Raw genomic sequence first — 24,822 nt, 5'->3', positions numbered from 1 at the left:
ACAGCATGGAATCAATCCAAGCATCCTTCAATACATGAATGGATAAGCAAAATGTAGGATACACAAAAGATAGAATATTATTCATCCTTAAAATGGAAGGAAATTCTGATATCTGCTATATCATGGATGAAGACATGATGCTACATTAAATAAGCCAGCCAATCATAAGAAGACTCATATTGTGTGATTCCACGTATATGAGATGCTTAGAGTACTCAAAATCATAGAGATGGAAAGTAGAATGGTGGTTGCCAGAGGCTTGGGTGAGGAAGGAATGTGAGTTATTGTTTAATGGATATAGAGTTTCAGTTTTACAAGATGAAAGAGCTATGGAGATTGATGGTATTAATACTTACATAACATTATGGATATATTTAGTAACACTGAACTGTACACTTAATAGTGGTTAAGATGGCAAAATTTTTGATGTGTGTTTTATCACAATAAAAAATAGAAACAGACACACATACATATACACACATCATTTAATGTAATTCACCGTATTAACAAACTTAAAAAAAGATAATAAAAAATATAATCATCTCAATAGATAATAAAGCATCTTTTTAAATAAAACCCAACATCCATTCCTGATTAAAACTCTCGGCAAAATAAAATAAAAGGGAATCTTAACCTGATAAAAGATATCTCAGAAAAACCTGTAGGAAATATCATCATGCATAATGATGAAAGATAATGGTTTGCCCTAAGATCGGGAAGAGATAAGGATAACCACTATCACCTCTACTGTTCAATAGAGTACTGATGTCTTTGGCTTAGGTCTTCATCCTCGTGGCAGTGTTTTTGAAAAGTATTCATTTTAAAATTTGATGAATTTCAATGTATCAATTTGCTCTTTATGGATTGTGATTTTTATATCATACCTTAACATTTTTTTGCCTATCTCAAGGTCAATATTCTCTTAATTTTTCTAAATGTTTTAGACTTTTATATTTTATATTTATATACATCTATAATCTATTTTTTTTTTTGTTTAGTTTTGTTCACAGTGAGAGATAGGGATCAAGGGTAATTTTCTTGTAAATGTATATGCAATAGTTCTATCATAATTTGTTGAAAAGACTATCATTTCTCTATTTTGTTCCTTTTTCAATATATGTATGGCTGTATTTCTGAATTCTGTTCTGTCCTATTGTTCTATTTGTCTATCTTGATGCCAATACCACACTTTATAATGAGTCTGTAAAATCAGACTGTTTGTTTGGGTATATTATGTTTTTTACATTTCCACAGATATCTCAGGATCCACTTGTCAGTTTTTGTCAAAAAAATTCATTGGGATTTTGATTGAGAGTAAGTACATTGTAGATCAATTTGGAGAGAACTGATGTTATAACAATACCAAGTCTTCCTAACTATGAACATGGTATATCTCTACATTTATTTAGGTTTTATAATTTTTTCAGCAAAGTTTTACAAGTTCTCAATTTTCAGGTCTTTTACATCTTTTGTCATATTTTTACGCTACTGTAAGTAGAGGTGTTTTTCAATTTCTGATTGTTTACTGCCAGTGGATAGATATATAATTGATTTTTGTATGTATATTGATCTTGTGTCTTCCAACATGGCTAAACTCACTTAATTTGTTTTGTTAACCTTTTTGTAGATTTCATCACATTTTCTACAAATATTGTCTGCAAATAGCATTTTCTTTCTTTTTTTTCAATATAGATCTCTTTTTTTTCTTTTTCTTGCCTTTTTTGCATGGGCCAGAACCTCCAATAAACATGGAATAATAGTGACAAGAATGCATATCTCTGTCTTGTTCTTCATAATAAAGTAATGTATTCATATGAAGTTAGTTGAAGTTTTCTCATAGATGCCTTTGTCAGGTTGAAGAAGTTCTCTTCTATTCCTATTTTGTTGAGAGCTTTTAAAGAAAAAAAATCAGGGAAAATGTTGGATTTCACCAAATGCTCTACATGCATCTATTGAGCTCATAAATTGTTTTTTAGTTATGTTTTAATATGGTAATTGACTTTTAAATATTAAACCAACCCTGCATTCCTGGGATAAACTCTGGTTGGTCATGTTTGACAGTTTCTTAAAAAGTTAAGCATACATCTACGATACAATCAAGGCTTTTAGGTATTTACCTAAGTGAAATGAATGCATATTTCCATAAAAATCGTATTTCTGACAACAGACTTGTATATAGAACAACAAATTTTTTGAAACTCTCAAATACCACTCCAAAAAAAAAAAAAGAAAAAGAAAAAGAAAAGGAAAATAAGTAAAAGAAGACCTGAGTGGATCATTCACTAAAGAAAATATATAGATCAATTAAGTATGTTAAAACATTCTTAACCATTAGGAAAATGAAAATTAAACCACAATGAGATAACACTACACACCTATTGGAATTGTAAAAAAAGTAAAGAAAAACATGCACTACCAAGTGCTAATGAGAATATGAAACCATGGGAATTTCATACATAGCTAATGGTAGTATAATATGTACAGAAAAATGTTCAGTGTGCACAAACGTACAGTATAAAATTTAGTATGGAAAATTTTGGCAAATTTTTAAATAAAGTTAAACATACATTTATCATATTACCCAAAATTTCCATGCATAGTTGATTACATGGGAAAAAAATAACTTATGCTCAAAAAATACCTGAATATGAATGCTTAGCTGTAATTGCCAAAAATTGGAAACAACTCAGATAAATATTATATTAAAAATCTAATTGGAAAGAAATAACTATTATTTCTGATCACCACTCTCTTCCAAAAAGTTATGGGAAGTGATTTCAAGATTAAAGGATATCTAGGGGAAAGCTATATATTAAAGCATCCAATCACACTAAAGATGGAGAAAGACTAAGTGAAAGCACAGGGAGAAAACAGTATCATTAGCATTCAGAATTTATGTTAATAAACAAACTGGAATGGTTTAACAATATGGAAAGGACTTACATTATTGAAGATACTTTATTCAAATGTTGATCATTTCTCCTTGGAATAATGTTATTTACTTAGTTTATCAGTGTATGTGGAGTAGTTTTGATCTCAATTTTTGTTGAAGTCTGAATAAAGTTATTATACAGACAAAGGTTCAGAAGTGCGCTTTATGTTGGCCAAAAGCTTATTTGCATATCATGCATTTTCTAATGTTTCTCGTTGAAAGTAGATTTTTTTTGCTCAAGGCAATGTTTAGAAGCCATATCTTCAGCTTTCAGTCAATAGAAAAAATCAGTAAGCCACTCAATCATTTACTGTTCTCAGTCCTTCCAATTCAGACCAAAGGATAGGGGGAAATCAAATAATACTGAAAAGGGTTGTGATCAAATTATTTTTCCCTTCAATGTAAATATAAAGTCCAAGTCATACAGACAGAAATTCTAGTAGAGACACATTTTAATGTGTGCCAGTAACTTCTGACTACCAAAAGGAACAAATAATTCTGAAAAATGGAGGTCAGCTTTAAAAAGATTATCTATAACTGAATAAAGACAAAGTGTATACTGTGGTGTCTCATGGGATCATTTTTATTTTATTTTATTTTATTTTCAAAGAGGGAGAGCAAATAAAAGATTTTTTAAGGTGACTTACTAATAAAGTAGTAGGATGTTCCCAGGAACCACCATGACCAATGCTTAATCACTATTTGGAATTAGAATGAGCATAGCCTAAAAATTTGCACAATGCCTTATGGATATCTTTGGGTTCAAAACTTTCATATTTCTGGGTATATATTACAGGCAAGGGTTAGTTAGGACCAGGGTCTCTCTCAGCTGCCTTCCAAGTTTAAGCAGGTTTACTTTGTGCTAGCATCAGTCTTTTGTTATCCACACATACCTTGTGAAAATCAGTAGACATCCAAGAAAATGAGGATATTGGTGAGATGTTTACAGACATGGGGCTAATGTCTGTCTAGAGTATAAACCGGATGAACTAGTTCTCTTAAGGCCAAAGATAGAATTTACTTGAAGAGGAAAACCAAACCAACAAAACCTCTTTCAGTAAATAAATAGGAGCATTTCTCTCAGTCATAAGCAAATTATTTAGAAATATAGCAAATACTATGGATTAATGAATTTATTTATTCTTTCAACAATATTTATTGGCTACCTACTATGTTTCGGGAATTATTCTAAGTGTTGTGGATACAGTGGTAAACAAATTAAAAGCCTTTGCCCTCAAGGAGTTTATGGTTTAACAAGTAAAAAAGCAATATATAAATAAAGTATAATGTCCTATAGTGATAGATGCTATGGAAAAGCAAAGCAAGACAAAGAGCTAGATGGAGAAGGATTCTCTCACCGTAAATATTTACTTAATGTTTCATCCCAATCCTCGGAAACCGTCCACATAGCTATGAATCCTACATGTTGATGTAGTCCAAAAATGAACAGTAAATGTGACATAACCATTTATTTTTATAAGCATGTACTGATCATGCCCAGGTTTTGTTATTGTTTATGTGTCTAAAATTTATCAGCCAATAGTTTCTAGAATTTTGTCCAAGAGAGATGAAGGCAAGATGTCAGGTGGCTAATGAAATAATCTTTATGCTGTTTACTGTCTGGCTTTTTCTATTTTCACAGAGTTAAAATAATAACAGGTTTCCCCCCCTGCATATAGTTTAGTTTGAGTGCTTTTCTTTAAATTTATTTTATTGTGAAATGTAACAGAGAGAAATGTTTTTAGAACCTAGATCTACATCTTAACAAATTATTGAAAAGCAAACATCATTGAAAAAGTTCAGGTCAAGAAGTAGACCCTTCTAACCTCCCAGAAGTTCCCCACGCACCCAGTCCTGTCACTCCTTGAGTTAACGAGTAGCCTGACTTTTATGTTTTCGGTACATATGTAAAAATTCCTATACCACCGAATTAGTTTTGCCTCAGTGTTATCAGATATTTTAAAACTTGCCATTCTGATGACTACATAGGAGATTGCATTAAACCTATAGAGTTATTTGAGGAGAATTGATGTCATTATACTACTGAATCTTCTACTCCATAAATATGGTGTATCTCTCGACTGTTTTGACTTCTTTTATAACTCTCAATAAAGTTTTATAGTTTTCCCCATAGACATTTTGCACTGCTTATGCTGGGCTTATTTCAAAGTAGTTTATATTTTTGCTATTACAATTAGGATTTTCTTTTTTGAAGTCTTCTAATTGTTACTAGTATATAAAAAGACAATTGATTTTTGTATATTAATGTTTTATTCAGAAAACTTATGGAAGTTTCTTATAAATCTTTTATTTTTAAATTCTTTTAGATTTTCTGTGTACAAATAATATCTTTGGTGAAAATTTTCCTGTCTGTTTTAATCCTTAGTGTATTATGTATATATGTATGTATGTATGTATATGTGTACATACATATGTATTGTCTTACTGCACTGGTTAGAAACTCAAATGCAATTTTGCATAGAGTAATAGAATGCATCCTTTTCTTATTTCCAAGGGTTTTTTCCCCCTATTTTGCTGAGGGTTTTTATTTTTATGTACATATTGTATTTTATCAATTGCTGTGTCAGCCTCTATAAGCACATGATTTTTGGATTTAATTAGTTACATTAAATACTTTGTTTTTTAATGTTAAAATTTGCATATATAGGAACAAAACCCATGTACTCATGATGTTATTCTTTTTAGATATTGCTAGAATCAATTTGTTAAAATTTAGTTTATTAGTGAGAGAGACTTCTAATATCTTTTTTTAGTGTCATTATGGGGTTTTGATGCAAAGGTTATTGAAAACTCATAAAATGTGTTGAGGAGTGTACCTTCTTTTTCTATTCTCTGGAGAGGTTTGTATAAAATTGGAGATATTTTCTGCACATGGTAGGTAGAAATCATTGATGAAACCATCTGGATCTGACGTTTTCTTAGTAGTAAGACTTTAATTAACAATTCAATTTATTTAATACTAATAGGGCTAAAAAGATCTTCTGTTTCTTCTGTGTCACTTTTAGTAAGTTGTACTTTTCCAAGAATTTATTCATTTCATCTAAATTGTCATCTTTTTGGCATAACATTGATAATCTATTCATTAATTTTTAATGTCTGCAGTAACTTTTGTAATGCCTTCCTTTTCATCCTTGATAGAAAATAATTGTGCCTTCTCTTTCTTTATTTTCATTAATCTTCTTGATATTTGTTAACCCTCTCTATTACATGTTTGTTTTCTACTTGTTTTTTAAAAATATTTATTATTTCCTTCCTTCTATACTCTTTTGGTTTAATTTCATAACTTATTGATACAGGTGTTTACATCATTAATTTTAGCCTTTATTTGTTCTTAATATATACATTAAAGGATGCAACTTTCCTTCAAATATTGTTTTACATTGAAAGTTATGACATGTATTATTTTAAATTGAACTTTATTGAACAAATTTTCAATATGACTTGTTTCAGACTCATGGATTAGACTGTTTTTCTTAATTTCCAAATACATGGGAATTTCAAGTTGTCCTTTTTAGTACTGACTTCTAGCTTCATATCATATATGGTATCAGTCCTCTGAGGTGTGTTGATTTTGTCTTTATGGTCCAATTTATGGTCTATTTTAGTAAATGTTTCATGTGTACTTGAAAATAATGGTTTATTCCTCAGTTGTTAAAGGGAGCATTTTATATATATATATATATATATATATATTTTATATATAAATTATATATATAAATTAAATTATATATAAATTATATATCTCATTTAATATATATATATCTCATTTAATATATATCTCATTTTATATATATATCTCATTTTATATATATATATATATATATATATATATATATATATATATCTCAATACTTCTCAAACCACCTGCAGTGATGGATCAGATTTTAAAATTTCAAATCTATTATAAACCAATAATTTTGTGAAATAATTATTAGAAAAACGAAATGGAAAAGACATAAAATACAAGCTCAGATATTTTTATTATAATGTTTTTAAAAAACCCATAAAATTTCTCTTATTAAATGTCTATTCAGGGTTCCCAAAGCTTCGTTTCAATTTTTTTTACCTGTGGAAAAAATAGCCTGTGGACCTACACCAATCTGATATATGCACTACTTTTTTGTAGCATTGTCCTACATGCTAATTCAGTCTAATGTGTTGTTTGTATCTACTATATTCTTATTTATATTTTGTCATATTCTGTTCATTACAGAAAAAAGGTTATAAAATATCTTAAGTGTGGCTATATTTTTTTTCCTGTTCTGTCTGGTTTTGCATTACATTATATAACTTCCAGCTGTTATTAAGTTTGTGGATGTTCAGAATCACCTATCTTCCTGATGAATTGAAATGTTTATCATTATATAGTGAATTCCTTTATCTACAATTATGTGATTACCTTAAAATCTAGTTTGCCTGTTACTAATATATCTACACTAGCATTCTTTTGTTTATCCTTTTATATATGCATATATGTTGAGTCATATATACATATATATATATATATATATATCCAAAAATTATATATATGTATATATAAATAATGTTTTTCTTATGTTTTAGAAGTTGTTTCTCTTAACAGCAAACAACTACTTTAGTACATTCTAATATTCTTTATATTTTAACTACAGCATATATTCTTTTATGTTTAATGTAATTACATAATCACACATATATACAACATGATATGTTATAGTTTATATTTGTCCAGTGTCGATGTTCCTTTTTTCTCCTTTATTTTTTCTTCTGGACTAATTTTTATCTTTTTCTTTCCTCCTATTTGTTTTCAATTTATAATACTATTTTGCTGTTCTTTTAGTAGTTATCCCAGAATTACATTATGCATTAATAACATTAGATTTATTCCAGTCTAATATTAATAATAATTTTCCTTTTTTCCAGACCAGTCAAGAAACTTAGAATAATTTAACTTAACACCTCTGTTAATTTGATTATGCATTTTAATATCTGTCTCTCTCTCATGGTAGCCAGCTATGTATGTATATTTATGTCTATGTACTTCAAAAGATATTGTTTAGTAACATCGAAATTGATTGAGATCTACAAATATATTTACCATTTTATTTTCTCTTCAAACATTCCTGTATTTATGACCTTTCCTCTATTTCCCTCTAGCACAATTTTCCTTTTATTTGAAGAACATTCTTTCCAATTTCCTTTATTGCAGGTCAGTAGTAGTTAACACATTTTTTTATGTATGTGCTTCTGTGTGTGTGTGTGTGTGTGTGTGTGTGTGTGTGTGTTTGATTCTTATTTTTGAAGACAAGTGTGTTTATTTCTTGCCTTAATGCGTTGAAAATGCTATTCTGCTATTGTCGTCTGACTGCCACTGCTGCTGTCAAATTATTACCTGTCTAACTTCTGATGAACGTTTGTGGATATATTTGACTCCCCCTTTATGCTTAATATTTTCCCTCTCTCTTTGCTGTTTTGCAGTTTTACTGTGGTGTATTTTTCTTTAAATGTCTTTTTATTTGCCCTGCTTGAGATCCATTGGGATTCTGAACTTGTAAATTGATTTTTTTGACAGTTCTGGAAAATTATCAACTATAATCTTTTCAATAGTCTTCTGTTTCGTTCTCTCTTATATGACTCCAATCATATGAATATTTGATTTTCAATATACATTCTATACTTCTGCCTAATTTTCTCCACTTTCTGTTTATCTGTGTCTCTGCATTTTCTTTTTGATGTTTTATTTTCACCTATCTTATTCTGCTAATTGTTTATCAAATAATTTCTAACCTGCTCTTTTTAGCTTTAAATTTTTAGTCTGTTCTCTTTTTGAATCTGTATATATATATATATATATATATATATATATATATATATATACAGACACATATATATATCCTCATGTACCTTATAATCTTTGAAATAGTGCTGGACATTGTGATAAAAACGTATGTAGAAATAATCTGAAGACTAGCATGATGTTATTTTCTTCTCATGATGATTTTCTAGTGCTCTTTCCAGGTACTTGAAAGTCCTAGGAATCCAGAATCACATTCATCCAAATTCAGGATTTGACTATGTAGATGACTAAAAGCAGGACTGCAATCTGTACAAAGGCTGCTTTATTTACTGAGCATCATTTCTACATATCAGCCCAAAGTGGAGAAAAACATATCAGGTTCTCAGTCCTGACAGGGCCATTACCAAGACTCTGTTTCAATAGATTTAATGATATTAAGAGTACAAGTCTGACTCTTAGCTGTCTCTTTGGTTTTGGAAAAATCAATAAGTTCCAGACTCATCTCTCTGGAGTCTCATCCCCTCTACAATCTCAGCCTGATAATTCCTCAATATCTTATTAGACCTTTGATATATTTAAGACAATGCTATTTTTTTTGGACCTGAAAATAATTTCACCCAACATTTTTAGTTCACTTCTACATAAAGACTGGCATGAATTTACTAGTCTGCTTTTCTCGATATTGGAAGTCCAAGAATGAATGTTTATACATAAAACTTTTGATTAATTGTAATAATAACTACTTTTTATTTAGGACTTGATATATATGCCAATACTTGTGCTGAAAAGTACTTATATAAGTTATTTTGTTTAAACCTCATTATAGTCTCCCGTGAAATATTTTGTTATAATAATTTTATGATGAAAAAACTGAGGCTCAGATAGGTGAAGTGCTTTGGTTAAGGTCACATAGCTTCTAAGTAGCGAGCAAGGATTGCAGCTTAAATGGGCCTAACACAAAAACATATACTTTCCCATCTATTTTGATTCTTACCTTTAAAAGTGAGGTCTGTTTTGATGTTATTTTTACAAAGTTATATATACATATATATTTCTTTGACTCAATAACCACTTTTGAAGTAGTCAATTTTGATGCAATATGATGTTAAATTAAAATTTATTGAGACATTCTATTGACTTTATAATTTTGTCTGATATTTTAAAACAGAGTAATGGTTCTTATAAATTTTTAAGTGAACCTATCTTATGACATTTTAACATATTTTAGTGGCATACAGGTGGGTAGCATACAGTTATGCATAAAAATCTGTGATTCACAACACCCCTTATATATTCTTTATCATTATGCAAACTGGATGCAAAAACCATCTTATATTTCAGAGCACACCCGAATGTCAAAAATTCAATTGTTAGTTGACATTAGGATATAAGAATAGCAAATATAATTCTGAAAATTTGGTAGTGAGGAACATGATTTCCAACATATTTCTAGTGAAGGGAGAGTAAAAAGAAAAAGATTGAATAATGAAAGAGAGTGATTTGTAAGAGTATGATAGTCTCTTAATGTAAATATGTTTTTTCCCAGAAGACTAACTCAATCATTCTCTATTGGCTCTGTAATTTAAAGGTTTTGTTCTGGTTTTCCTTCAGTTATTTCTGTTTTCAACACATACACTTCTAGTAAGGCTGAGACTAAAATTGTCGACCCTGGATTGCTTCTTCTATTTCACTTTACATGTTTTTCTGTTTCTCTGTCTCTGTTTCTCTGTTTCTTTCTTTTCTGTCTTTCTCTTTTATAGTTTTTATCAGTTTTCTTTACTCGATGGCAAGGTACATTTTTGTCCATTTTGTACTAATAAGAGATAAGTTGTTACTTTCTACCCCTCCTCCCAGCTTCGACATTTGAGAGGACATTCTAACTCCTATTTAAAAACATTTTTTTCTTCTTTCTGCTCCTTCCCTCCTTCCTTCCTTCATTCCTTCCTTCCTTCCGTCCTCACTTCCTCCTTCCCTTCCTTCCTTCCTTTCTTTTTTTCCTTCCTGCACTCTTAATTGAAACTTATCAGGCAGGCTCAAGAGAGATGGGAAGACAGCATGATGGCATCCAGGACCACAAAAGTAAGACATTCAAGCAAGGAGATATTCAGTAGAACAGAAGTTTTCTACATTCAGGGACTTGCCCATATAAATAATTATGTTGAGGAGTTAGGGTTCTCACTGTCAGAGGTAAGAAATGCAATATAGAGTAGGGGAAAGCTAGACTAAACCTTGTGGTTTAGATTAGAAATCAAGAGGTTAGTATAAAATCTCTCTATAATAGGTATCATTTCCTAGCACTGTCCACTAAGAAAAACTAAGAGTAGTGACATCCCAGTAGCAATAAGCATGCTTATCACCCAGGCTTCTGTTTCTATTTACCATTTTCCACTAGAGGAACTAGGGCTCCTTAGAAAAATGGCTGAATCCAGGGCTTAGGTAGGGAAAACCAAGGTGGACTCTTGATTCCAGAACTCTTGATTCCAGAAAGTAAGGAAAATAACTCTTGATTCCAGAAAGTAAGGAAATGCTTAAAAAATGAAAGGATCATGTCAAAAGAACACAGATATTAGTTTGAAGGAGTTCTCACTGGCCAAATATGGGACAGTTTGAACACTAAAATAAATATTTGTAGTAATGGATCATAACCATTGAAATAAGAGAAATCCACAAGTTTATACTGATGCAAATTAATTAATAGCTCCACCTTACAGTAAAATGTCAACTAATAAAATAAATCAATACCATTATTCAATATTACAGCTAAGGAAACTGAAACAAATTGAGGATTGGAGAGGTTAATCAAATTTCTCATTGTCACAGAACTAGTAAGTGTTATATTTGGGCCATACACCCAAATTTGTCTGACCCCAAGAGTCGAAGTTCTTAACCAGTACATTTAGTTTTCTATTTCTAATCTGATTTTCAAACCAAGTCTAGGCCTCCTGGCCTGATTCTTGCCTTTCTCTGAAGGTTTGGCAATCAGCCCACTAATTGTAGTCACATAATGGACCTGTGAATCTGTTATACACAAAATCTACCTTTCATGTTTTCCCAAAACTTTCCTTAGCCTCCTACTCTTTGCACAACTTCCCCACAACTTGACACAAATGCTATGAGTGAACATCCATACCCATAAAATATTCCAGGTTTGGTTTTTGTTTTTAAGAGTTGGGATTACTGTTGATGTGATATATATATATATATATTTTAAGAACTCTGCTAAACAAAACCTTTTTTTTGAAAGGACTCAGCAGAAAGCAAATCTATGCTCTACTGTCCCTTGGCTCAAAAAGAGTAGAACCAGCCAGCAACTCAGATGACAGACCATATTTTGCAACAGACACTCAGCTAGCTTTGTATAAGACACCAAATGCCAGCCAAATTCAACCTCTCTTCATGTCTCTCATGCTAGAACTTTCCTTTCTAATTACAGTAAAAGGTTTGCAGACATAGAAAAATTAAAAATAAAATCAGACTTGTTTAAAACAGGTTCACTCTTGAAATAGGGCAAATTAGATGTAGTCTGGGTTTTTAATACCATTTGACTGGCTGGCTAGCTAAGACTTGGCTCCCACACAGCACACAACAGCACTGAGATTTCAAAAAAGGTCTTTTCAGTTTGGTCACGTGATCCTATAACCACCAGTTGACACACAGCCACATGCCCTTCTCTATGTCACAACTTGGCAATAGTCTGCATTTTATGCTCTGAAATATTGAGCTTCTAAGCCAAATATGTGAATTAGTGATGGACTTTGTTTCTCTTTGACTTCATAAGTTAAAGGTAAATCTATGAATGTTAATAGTCACAATTATGGGTTTTGGTGCACAATTCTAATGATGCAGTATCAGATGCCTAGTTTCATAACATTACAAGATAAAGTTCTTAGCCAAAACCCACCAAGACTGGATTAAGAATGTGTGGTGTGCTGGGGCATTTAGGAATTTACCAGCTTTCCTTTCTCCATCCCATTTTTCAGCTACATAATAGTGTCTCCTTGAAAGAAAGAAATATTTATTATTCATAGTGAAAAACCAAAATAACTAAAATGTAAATAAAGTGTAAACCAAAAATCAAATATAATGCTTCCACAGTTCAAATATAATCTTCAATTTGAACATAAGTGATGCATAAATTAGAAAGTAGAGTTTCTTTATGGGTTAAATAGAAACCTTTGGCCTTTAATCTGAACCTGAATGCTAGAAAGTAGCTACCTTAAGTGTGACTTGTAAATTAAGGTGATATTCTTTCTTCAGACCTAATGGGCAAGTTGAAGATAAGAGGCTTAGATGATGATTTCTATCTCTTTTGTTTAAGTTTATCTTCTGAGAGGATGCTTTCATATGCCAAGTAAGAATCCTTACTGTGTAAATGTCCCTTATCTGTAACAACAGCAATGCTCTTCCTTAATTAGCTGTTTTAGCCCCATTTCTATCTCAGCTGTCACCACCACCATCAGCTTCATCATTATCATCAATTAATATTGAGTGCTCATTAAATGAAAAACACTAAGTTAAACGAAAGCAAACCACACATGAAAAAAAGACAACAAAATGTCTCAGACAGTCAGGGAAATATGGATTTTTAAGACCAAGAGAAAAAAACGAAACTTTATAAATCATGTTGTCTAAATCTTTTTTGCTACAATTTGCTCAAGTCTTCATCTAGAATTTAGGGGAAGTCAAACATTGCCTGAGGAGTTATGATGGAGGGCCTCATGTTATCTAGTCTTTTCTGGCTCAGATTTCCTGCTTTCATTGCATTGTTGCTCATTTCCCTGCTTCTTCTCACTTCCTGTATATCTTGCCCCTTCTATTGTCTCACTGCACCTTGGAAGACCCTGCTTCAAACTCAGTCCTTTACTTTCCTCAAAGTACCTCAAGATCAAAACAGATTTTTACTGACAATATAGGTTAGGTGTATGTGTGTTGAGGGAGATGATCAGCACATCCAAGCAGCAACAAAACAACTGAAAAATTCTTAAAAGTCTTTTGACAATACCTTCAACAGCAATGTCTTGTGGACTCTCTTTTCTCACATACTGGCCTCCTGCTATCTTTTGTTTCCCTCTTCCTTAATCACCTTTCCTCATGTCACCGGCTTCTTAGCATTGGTCCTGACTGTCTTTTCCATCTCAGGCTGCCAAACAGTCAAAATCTATATTTTATCATAGAGAGTTACTTATTTTTTTTTGTTATTCTGCTATATCTTCCATATCATTACCTTTGGTATATATTTTTCCATTTTTTGTTATGGTAAAATACACATAACACAAAATTTACTATCTTAACATTTTTAAATGTGCAGTTTATGATATTAAGTATATTCATATTGTTGTGCAACCATCACTTATATTTTTTATAACCTAATGACCAAAAAATGATGATTCTGTTAAGTAACAAAAAACTATGCACTCTAAGAGAGAATTTTAATATGAGATTCCAAAATAATTATTACATATGTGTGTATATATGAATACAGTGTGTACACGTGTGTGTACACACATGCACACACAAACTTTCCTTGACACATACACATACACATTTCCCTTCCAAATGTAGTAGCACCTCTTTAGATTGGCCTGCCTTTCACTTAGAAATAACCAGTAAATTTTACAGATTACTATATTCTCCCAAAAGAAAAAATAATTCATGACCAATAATGTACATTAAAAAAAATAGGTTTTGTTGTCAGATGAAGTAGGGAGTTTATATTGCATATCACACACCATACTTGCCCTCAGATTGTCTGAATATCTTATTTTTCCCCCAACATTTAAAATCCTATGGTAGTTACTACCTTTTCACTAGTTCCTTCTTTTTTTTTAAATATTGTTATTTTGAATAATATTTTATTTTTCAATTAAAGTTGATGTACAATATTATATTAGCTTTAGGTGTACAACATAGTAATTAGGTATTTATATAACTTGCAATGTGATGACCCGATAAATCTGCTATCCATCTGACACCATACATAGTCATTACAATATCATTGACTATATTCTCTATGCTTTACTGTACATCCCCATGACTGTTTTGTAACTACTAATTTATGTTTCTTAATCCCTTCCCCTTTTTCATCCACTACCCCACTCCCATCAGGCAGCCATCAAAATGTTTTCTGTATATATGAGTTTGTTTCTGTTTTGTTTGTTTGTTTACTTTGTTCTTTAGGTTCCACATATCAGTGAGATCACATTGCATCTCTCTTTCTCTGACTGACATACTCCACTCAGTACAGTACCCTCCAGGTCCATCCATGCCACCACAGATGGCAAGAACCCATTCCCTTCCACGGCTGAGCAATATTCCATTATACATATGTACCACCTCCTCTTTATCCATTCTTCCACTGATGGACTTTCAGGCTGCCTCACATCTTGGCCATTGTAAACAATGCTACAATAAACATATATATGCACACATCCCCTTGAAGTAGCATTTTGGGTTTCTTCTCATAAACACCAGGAAGTGGGATTACTGAGTCCTTTTTTGTCTCTTGTTACAACAGCCTTGTTTTAAAGTCTATTTTGTCTAGCATAAGTATTGCTACCCCAGCTTTTTGTTTATTTTGTTTCTATTTTCATGGAATATCATGTCCCATTCCATTCCTTTCAGTCTGTGTATATCTTTCAATCTGAAGTGTGTCTCTTATAGACAGCATATGAAAGGTTTTATTTTCTTATCTGGTTAGCCACCCTCCCTTTAGATTGGAACATTTAATCCATTTACATAGAAAGTAATTTTTGATAGATATGTAGTTATTACCATTTTATTTCTTCTTCTTCTTCTTCTTCTTCTTCTTCTTCTTCTTCTTCTTCTTCTTCTTCTTTTTTCTCCTCCTCCTCCTCCTCCTCCTCCTCCTCCTCCTCCTCCTTCTCCTCCTCCTCCTCCTTCTTCTTCAAAAAGTCTGTCTAACAACATTTCTTGTAATACTGGCTTGGTGTTGATGCACTCCTTTACCTTTTTCTCTTCTGGGAAACTCTTTATCTCTCAATTCTAGATGATAGTTTTGCTGGGTAGAGTAATCTTGGTTGTAGGTCCTTTCTTTTTATCACTCTGAATATTTCATGCCAACTGATTCTGGTCTGCAAAATTTCTGTTGAGAAATCAGCTGACACTCTTATGGGAGCTCCCTTATAGGTAACTCATAGCTTTTCTCTTGATTCTTTTAAGATTCTCTCTCTGTCTTTAACCTTTGGAATTTTAATTTTGATGAGTCTTGGTGTGGGTCTCTTTGGGTTCCTCTTGTTTGGGTCTCTGCACTTCCTGGGCTTGTGTGTCTACTTCATTCACCAGGTTAGGGAAGTTTTCAGTCATTATTTCTTCAAATAGGTTTTCAATTCCTTGCTCTCTCTCTTTTCTCTTTCTGGTGCCCATGTGATGCAAATGTTGGTATGTGTGATGTTGTCCCAGAGGCCCCTTAATCTGTCCTCATTTCTTTGGATTCATTTTTTTCTTTTTGCTGTTCTGGGGCCTCTTGGGCGGTACTGTGGTGGAGGCCAAAGCAGTCACTGTCTGGGGCCACTTAGTATGAGCTACAAAGTGATCTGCAGATGGTTGCCACTTGTGCTGGTCTTGGAGGTGCCTGGGAAAGGCTAAGCCAAGAACCAAGACTGGCTGCCACTAATGCTGGGCTTGGGGTTGCTTAACAAGAGGTACGGGGCATGCTGAGGACAGATGCTGCTCATTTGGAATTTACGAAACTTTGAGAGATTTTAGGAAAGTCTGCAGCATGAGTAAGGTCATTTGAATATAAAAGCCACTAGAAGTGTCTTGGGTGGGCTCTGCAAGTTAGGTGGGGTGGGGTCTCATGGAATCACCAGTGCAGGGCAAACAGCGTTAAGTTGATGGAAACTCAGAGATATGGTGCCAGCATACCTCTTGATGCTCAAAAAAGGAACAATGGCTTCTTCCAGCACTACTGTCTAGGAGAAAGCTGCCCTTCCAGCCCTTGCCCTAAAGTCATAAAACTCAGTTCCTCCCCTTATATTTCCAGCACTTTTCAAGCTGCTGTCCCAGTGCTGGAGCTCAGAGCAGGTGAGGCCATCAGAAAGCAAGTTCATGTACAACCCCTTTACGAGAAATGCCTGGGACTCCAGCAGCCCTCAGTTTCACTTAGCAGCAATCTCTGCTGGTTTTCATGGCTCAGAGTTGTAGGAACTTCTCTTGATGGCACTGGAACACTAGGCTAGGGACCCTGGTGTGGGGTTGGGACCTCTCACTCCTCAGGGGGTATCTCTGCAGCTGAGATAGCCCTCCCAATTTTTAACCACCATATGTGGGTTTGGGACAAATCGCATTCCATGGCTCCGCTCGTTCTACTAGTCTCAATGTGCCTTTTTCTGCATATCTTTCGTTATCAGACTTATGTTCAGCTAGACTTCAAATGGTTTTCAATCGTGGTTGTTCTTTAGTTTCATTGTGATTTTGATGTGGTTGTGAAAGAAGGTTAAGCACAGTGTTTACCTACTCCACCATTTTGACTGAAACCCCCTAGTTCCTCCTTATTCTTACTGTCTTCTCTCTTACTTTTGCTTCAGGTTCACTCCCCTTTCCTGGTGTCTATATCTGCTCTTCTTTTCTTTTTCTACCCGGAATCCAATGTTCTTTTCCAAGCCTTCACATCCTTTTTGTGCTGATCAATTTAATGTATTCTGGGTTCCTTCCATTGAGTCACCACCTATCACTGTGATTAACATAACAAAGGGCCTTTATTTTCTGAAGTTAGTGGCAAGGGATTAGAAACTCTGACAATATTTTTTAGATTTTAACATTTATAAAATTAGAATGCAGCAAAATTTCAAATGCTGGTAATATTTGTCCTGGCCATTACCTTAGTAATTTATCTTAATGCTTGCACATACGATGTATGTATGAATTTTTTTAATATAGCATTATATTTAATAAATAAAGACAAGGGAAAACATCAGAACCCATTTAAAAGGAACAGTTTAATAATGTACATTTACACACTCAGTACCATGCAGGTGTCATAAAAATTTCAAGAAAAAAAAAAATTAAAGAAAAAATACAGAAATGGTGTCATTTCCAAGGTTTACTATTAAGTGAGAAACTAAGGCACAGAAGAATTTACATAATATACACAAAAATATTCTGTGGAATAATAAGCAATAAATTAACAATGAGTTAGAGATGAAAGCTTGTTGGACTGTTTAGGATGGATCAAATTTATATGTATTAAACTCTATGCCCTAAAAACAGAGTAGACACATTTTAGTTTCTTCCAATACCCATGGAAAAGCGAATATAACATTTAAGAAAATTTAAGATAACATTTAAGAAAAGTAAAAAATAATGCATCCAAACTGTATGAATACAATATATGAAATCAAAGCCTTAAATTGCATAAAAAGTACAATGCAGCTAGGTCTCCCATATGAATACCAAAGTAAATCATAAATAAGACATTAGTAGAAAGAATCCAACAGCTTATGAAAAGAACACATCCTCCTGACTAAATGGGGTTTATTCTAGGAATGCAACACTACTGCTCCATGTTAATAGATTAAAAGGAAAACAGATAAGCATCTTTATAGGCACTGAGAAAGCATTTGACAAAATGTTATATCAGCTATTGATTAAAAAATCAACCTAGGACAAGAAAAGAAATGAACAAGTATTTTAAATAAAATAGGGAAGTTTAATATTTCCTAACAAAATTGACACATGTGTATTTCACCTCTAAGGTTAGTATCACGCCTAGTGGAAAAACACTTAATATATTACCAGTAAAATCCAGAACAACACCAAGTTGTCCAATATCACCATTATTATTTACCTCTGTTCTGATAGTAGTAGCCATTATAATGAGGAAGGAAAAAAGAGGTAAAAACTATTTAAATAGGAAAATAAAAGGTAAAATTATCATTTTGATGTTGCGATTGTACACATGGAAAATCCCAATGACTCAACTGAGTGGTATATTCCAAACAGTAAGATAATACAGAAATGTGAATGAGTACAAAATACCTTAAATCCAGGACCTTCCTATGTAAAAACAGCAACAAATTACAAGTTAATGCAGAACGTGTATGGAAGAACTTCTATAGAAGAAAGGATCCCAATTACAATAGCACAATAGTAACAATAAAATATTCAAGAAAAAAAAGACAAATAGAATCTATAATCTTGTAATCTATATGAGAAAAATTTAAAATAACACTGAGAAACAAAAGGAAGTTTTTAACAATTGTAAAAAAATGGATTTATTTAATAATGTAGGTAAAGGTTACTGAAAAAAGCATTTGAAAACATTGGATTCTAACTTATACCATATTCCAAAATAAATGTTAAGTGGATCAAGTATTTCATTATAAAAAGTGAACAGAAAAGTAATAAAAATAAAATATGGATGATTAAAAAATATGGTAAAAAAATCTAAAATATGTATCATAGGCAATGTGATAAGTTCTTATCAATATAAAGAGTTCCCATGATTCAACAAGATAAAAACAAATCAACAAAAAACTAGGTAAGGTGTATAATCAGATAGTTTTCAACAAATATCTTTAAAAATATGTAAAGTTAACCTCATTCATAATAACAAAAACATAAAATTTAAACCATAGATGCCATTTTTTTGACAAGTTTGACAAAAATCATCATACACTATATTAGTTTGTTAAAAGTGACATTCTCATACAATGTTGGTGGAAGTATATATTATCACAAACTCTACAGAAGACAATCTTAAATATCTATCAAAATTTAAAATGTTTGCTTTAACCCTATAATTTGATTTATAAGAATTTATGGCAGATATACTCACAAAATGCATACTGATGTATATATAAGAATGATTGATGCTACATTTTTATTAACAAAAATACAAAAACAAAAGCTGAAAAGAAACAACCAAAATCTCCAATAATAGATTATCAGTTAAATAACTTATTGCAAATTCAAATGATATAAAACTATTCAAGTGTCAATTATATACACTGAAATGGAAGGAATTTGCAAATAGAATATTAAATGGGAAAGAAAAAACCAAGGTACAAAAACTGAATGTATTTATCATTTGTGTAACTAATACATAATGTTGTGTAAAAGTGTATATGCATGTGCGTTGACAGAATGCGAGGTCTGACAATTAAGTTCGAGAACTCATCCTAGAAAAAGTGCTACATACCTCATTGCTGAATATCACTAGGGTGAACTTTGAAGTACTCCCCTTGGGAAGCTATGCACCAACGCCAGTGCCTACTCCACTCTCCAAATAAATTTTGGAACTCTTTTTCTGGAATGGCCATCAGAGCTGTTGTTGTGTTACCCTTGATGTTCTGAATGTCATCAAAATGTTTTCCTTTCAAAATTTCCTTTATCTTTGGGTAAAGAAAGAAATCACTGGGAGCCAGATCAGCACTCAAGAAGTATTTGTTGAATGATTGAGTGAATGCGTGAATGAATGACTCTCAATGCCCCATACCCTCAAGTTGAAATCTATATCCCCAAACAAGCTCATGTCCCAACCAAACGATCTGAATGCCACAGGCAGTTAGAAACTCAGAACAATAATCTCCTTCTCACTGACCACAACAATCTTGATAGACACCTTACTGAGGAAAATATCTGTTCACTGATGCCAAATAGGTGTGTGAACAGTAAAATCCAGTGACTCCTAAACCCTGTACTACAATCTTCCCTCATATCTCTGAAAACGCAGCAGCACAGGTCTACATACAATGAAGAGAAGGCGATCAATGGGTCTCCCTGTCAGAAAGACTATTTCCAATAAGGACCAGAAAGGATGAACAGGCATTTGTCTCCTTACGTCCTTTCTTCCATTCTATCTTCCTTTTATTTTTTCTTCCTTTCTTCATTGAGTTAGGGCTCACACACACACACACACACACACACACACACACACACACACACTCATTTACAAATTACCATTTACAGCCTCTGTTCATAGAGGAGTAGGATAAGTACACAAACAGGCAGAGTTTCACAAATATCTAATGTGAGTCTCAGTTGCATTAAAGATTTATCAGCCAGCGTCTGTCCATTGAGTATTTAGGTATATTTAAGTTCTTTAGTGTTATTTCCTGTCTGAAATTAAAATGATCATCTTAGCCAAAGATAAAATGGATTTCTAATGCAGATGTACACCACACAGCATCCTAGAAGCACCTATCCTCAACCCAGCCTGTTGACGTAAGAGTAGAAAAGGTCAAAAACATTCTCAGCATCTGTCTCTTTCATTTTGCATCAGGGAAAAGAAAAAGATAGGAAAGGAATATTTGGTAACAGCGGTATAAATTATTTGGTCTTAAAGGCTGATTCACCCCTAAAGAGAAAAGGAATTAGCCTCAGGCCAGTCGGACTAGAGGAACATCATTTTCTTGACGTTGCTTATGGAGGAAGGACTCAAAAGGACTTGAGAGGGTGCTGGGTTTCTCGTTTTCCTAGGGCAGCTGAAGCCCCTAAATGTGGCACTGATAATAAGATGATATACTTTCAGTCAATGATGTGTGTGGTTTTCTTCTCCTCCCCCCAGCTATTAAAGCTGTATTCAGTGGGAGACACATAGTAATTTGTTGAAAATCACGATTTGCTAAGAAACTCTCACAAAACCCCAAGAGCCCATTATATTAACAGAAGTGACAAGAAAATAAATGTTTTTGACAAGGGAGTGCTCCTATCCGGGGAAGATGGCTGCACTGTCAGTGATTATTCAGCGAATCAAACTTATTTAAACACACTGTCTCTGATACTTAATAAATGTTATAGTGTGGCTCTTTGTGGCTAATAAAACTTGGTTTACATTCCACCCCGTGCCTTCTATGTTTCGCCTCCCTGGGCTCACTTAAAGTGTGTTACGAAGCAGCAAGTAAGATCAGGACGATTTGCTGCAAAACTTAAATAATTCATTTATGCATCACTGCTTTCAGACTATGTTTTTACAAATGCTGTAATGAGACAAGCTGTGAAATGTTTTACATGGGGAAAAAGGCAGGGAAGTCACTGAAAGAAAACCCCCTTTTCATGCCTTCTTTCCTAGAGGTTTAGGACAAAAACGAGGAAAGCATAGCTTACAAAAACATTTGTGCTATTTACCTACTCCCCATACAGCATCAACTAGAACCCATGTATATTTTTCCATTAACTGGAATTAAAGTCACGTCATATTTGAGAGACTTAATACCTAAGTTACTTAATAAAATTGACATAAGTCTAATCAAATTTCTAAAAGGATATTTGGAGGAAAAGTTGTCACAAAATTATTGTAAGCTTTATCTGAATAAATAACTGGGCAAAAACTCCAATAACTATCGTAAAATAAAAAATGATATGCACTTGATCTGTTAGATAATAAAGTATATTATAAAGCGATATTTAAAAGTATGGCACTAGCTATGGAATAAATAGGCAATCAATGAAACAGTTTAAAATGAACTAGGTAAAACAGTCCAGAAACAAGTGAAGAATATTTATATATTCAACATAAAATAAAAGCAACACTATAAACCAGTGATAAAAAAAACCATATAATTAATATATATATGTATATGTATATGTATATATAAATATATATATTCAACAATACTTAGTTACTTATTTTAAAAGAAATTGTATTCAAGGAATTTAACAAATTAAATTCCAAACAGAGTGATGACTTAACTATCACAAGTGAGATCTAAAAGATCTAGAAAAGATTTACATGGGTCTAGAAAAAAATTTAACTGAACATTCATATATTTTTGGAAAGGGGAAGATCATTCTAAGTATAGCACAGAAGTAAACTACAAATGAAAAATTTATTATATTTTATTCCTGAGAAATATAAAAATGGACATCTGTATATAAAACATTATTAACAAAAAAGAGAAATAATGAATTTGAAAAAATATGTGTATAAGGCAGGGGGTTTAATATTCCTATTACATAGATTGCTTACGTATCAAAAATAACCATTTTTTAAAATGAGTAAGGGATATGATTAGACAAGACAGAAAATATAAGATCTAAAATAAGACACCCTTTGTTTTTGTTTATGTTTGCTTGTTACTATAGCAAGGATAAGAGATTAACTCCTAATGTTTTGAAGGTATGGGGAAAAAAGTCACCCTCCTAAACTTCTGATGAAAGTGTTAGTTCAATATTTTCTTGAGGAAATATTCGCAAATGACTATGTGTTCAAAGTATTTTTAAAAATACATCTCTTAAATCCCAAATTTCTCTTCTAGGAATTTATATAAGGAAACAATCAGAGATGTAGTATAAAGAAATTCTCCACAAGGTTATTGTTCATAGTAAAAAGTTGAGGAAAACAAAATATTCTCAAAGTAGGGTACTTACATGTTACAGAACACTATGTAGCTATTAATAATTTTGGGAAAACATTTATGTAAGGAGATATTCATGATATTTTTGAAGTAAAATGCAGGCAATAAACAGAATGTAAAGTGTGCTACTAATATGTTTAATACATATGAATACACGTACACACACACAAGATTGACACAGATCAAATATATCAGAACACAGAAAGAATGAAAGTGAAGTGAAGGAAAAGTTAAGTGACGGACCTACTAACCAAAATGAATATGATATGGTTGTATTAATATCAGGCAAATTAGTCTTTAAGGGAGAAGCATTATTAGAGATTAAAAAAAAGAGAGTCACTACATCTAAGTCATGCCCAAGTCACCACAAAGCTTACGCAACTCTCAACGTACTAACAAAACTTCAAAACTTGTTGAAAAGTTTATAGCATGATGCTCAGTAATTGATACACAAGGAGACAAATATTACATATACAGAATTTTACAGAATAGAATTAACAAGCTTATTCTAATAGACATAAATACAACCCCACTCCCACTACTTCTGACTGGAGAATTACAATTCCAAGTACACTGTGACATTTATGAAAATTGATCATTTCATTGGCTTTAAAGCAAGTCTAAATAATTTTTAAAGGATAAGTTATCATAGAAAACACACTCTCTGCATATAGAGTAATTTATTTATGTATCAATAAAAATATCACTTTTGAATATATACTTGTAAATTAAGACAAAGTATTCTTACATGATTTATGAGTAAAGGAAACATTACAGTGGGCATCAAAATTACTTATAACTGAATAATAAGACAATACTACTTATCAAAACCAATAGAATACAGCTAAAACAATATTTAGAGGGAAATGTGTAACCTTAACTGCATGCAATAGAAAAGAAGAAAAGCTGGGAATATAGGAGCTAAACATCCAACTTTAATATTTAGAACCCAAACAGAATAGACCCAAAGGAAGCATAAAGGTGACAAAAAATATGAAGGAGAAGTGAATAAACCAGAAAACAAAGATAGCAAGTGTTAAAAAAATTAAAAAAGTAATAAATTTGATCGACCACAGGAAAGAATTATTAGAAAAAAAGATGTAACAGTAATTTCAAAAGAAAGTAAAAGAATGTTAAGAACAACTTTATGCCAGTAAATTTTAAAATTTAGTCAAATTGACAAATTTGAAAAAATACAATACTAAAACAAACTGAAGAAAAAACATTAACCTAAATGATCTTGTAATCTTTAAAGGAACTGATTCAGTAACTAAAAATTTCATGGTGAAAAGGGATCTAGATTTTTTTTTTTTTAGGAAAAGGTAATTATGATTGTCACCTAAATTCTTTCAGAAAACAAAAAATGAGGAAATGCTCCCCAACTATTGTAATAAGACACAAATTATAACATTACAGGTCAGTCTTTCTCATGAGCATAGATACAAAAATCCTAATATAATACAATATTATATATTATAGTCATATAATGTAATCCTGAGAAAACGTATTAACAAGTATAATCTAGGAATATGTAAAAATAACCAATTTGATTTGGCCCAGTTACGCAAGATGAGTTAAAAATAAAAATACCAATAGTGTAATTTATTACATTAGCAAATTAAAAGAGAAAAAACATATTATCAATTCAATATGAAGCAATAACAGTCTTTGATAAAATCCAACATTTATTCATGATTAAAAAAAAACAAAAACAACTCTTGACAAACTAGAATAGAAGGGAATATCCCATACTAGTGAAGCATAGTTATATAAGAAAT

This window comes from Rhinolophus sinicus, linkage group LG05, assembly GCF_036562045.2.
Source record: "Rhinolophus sinicus isolate RSC01 linkage group LG05, ASM3656204v1, whole genome shotgun sequence".
NCBI classification, from domain to species: domain Eukaryota; kingdom Metazoa; phylum Chordata; class Mammalia; order Chiroptera; family Rhinolophidae; genus Rhinolophus; species Rhinolophus sinicus.
This window is presented reverse-complemented; position numbering follows the sequence as displayed.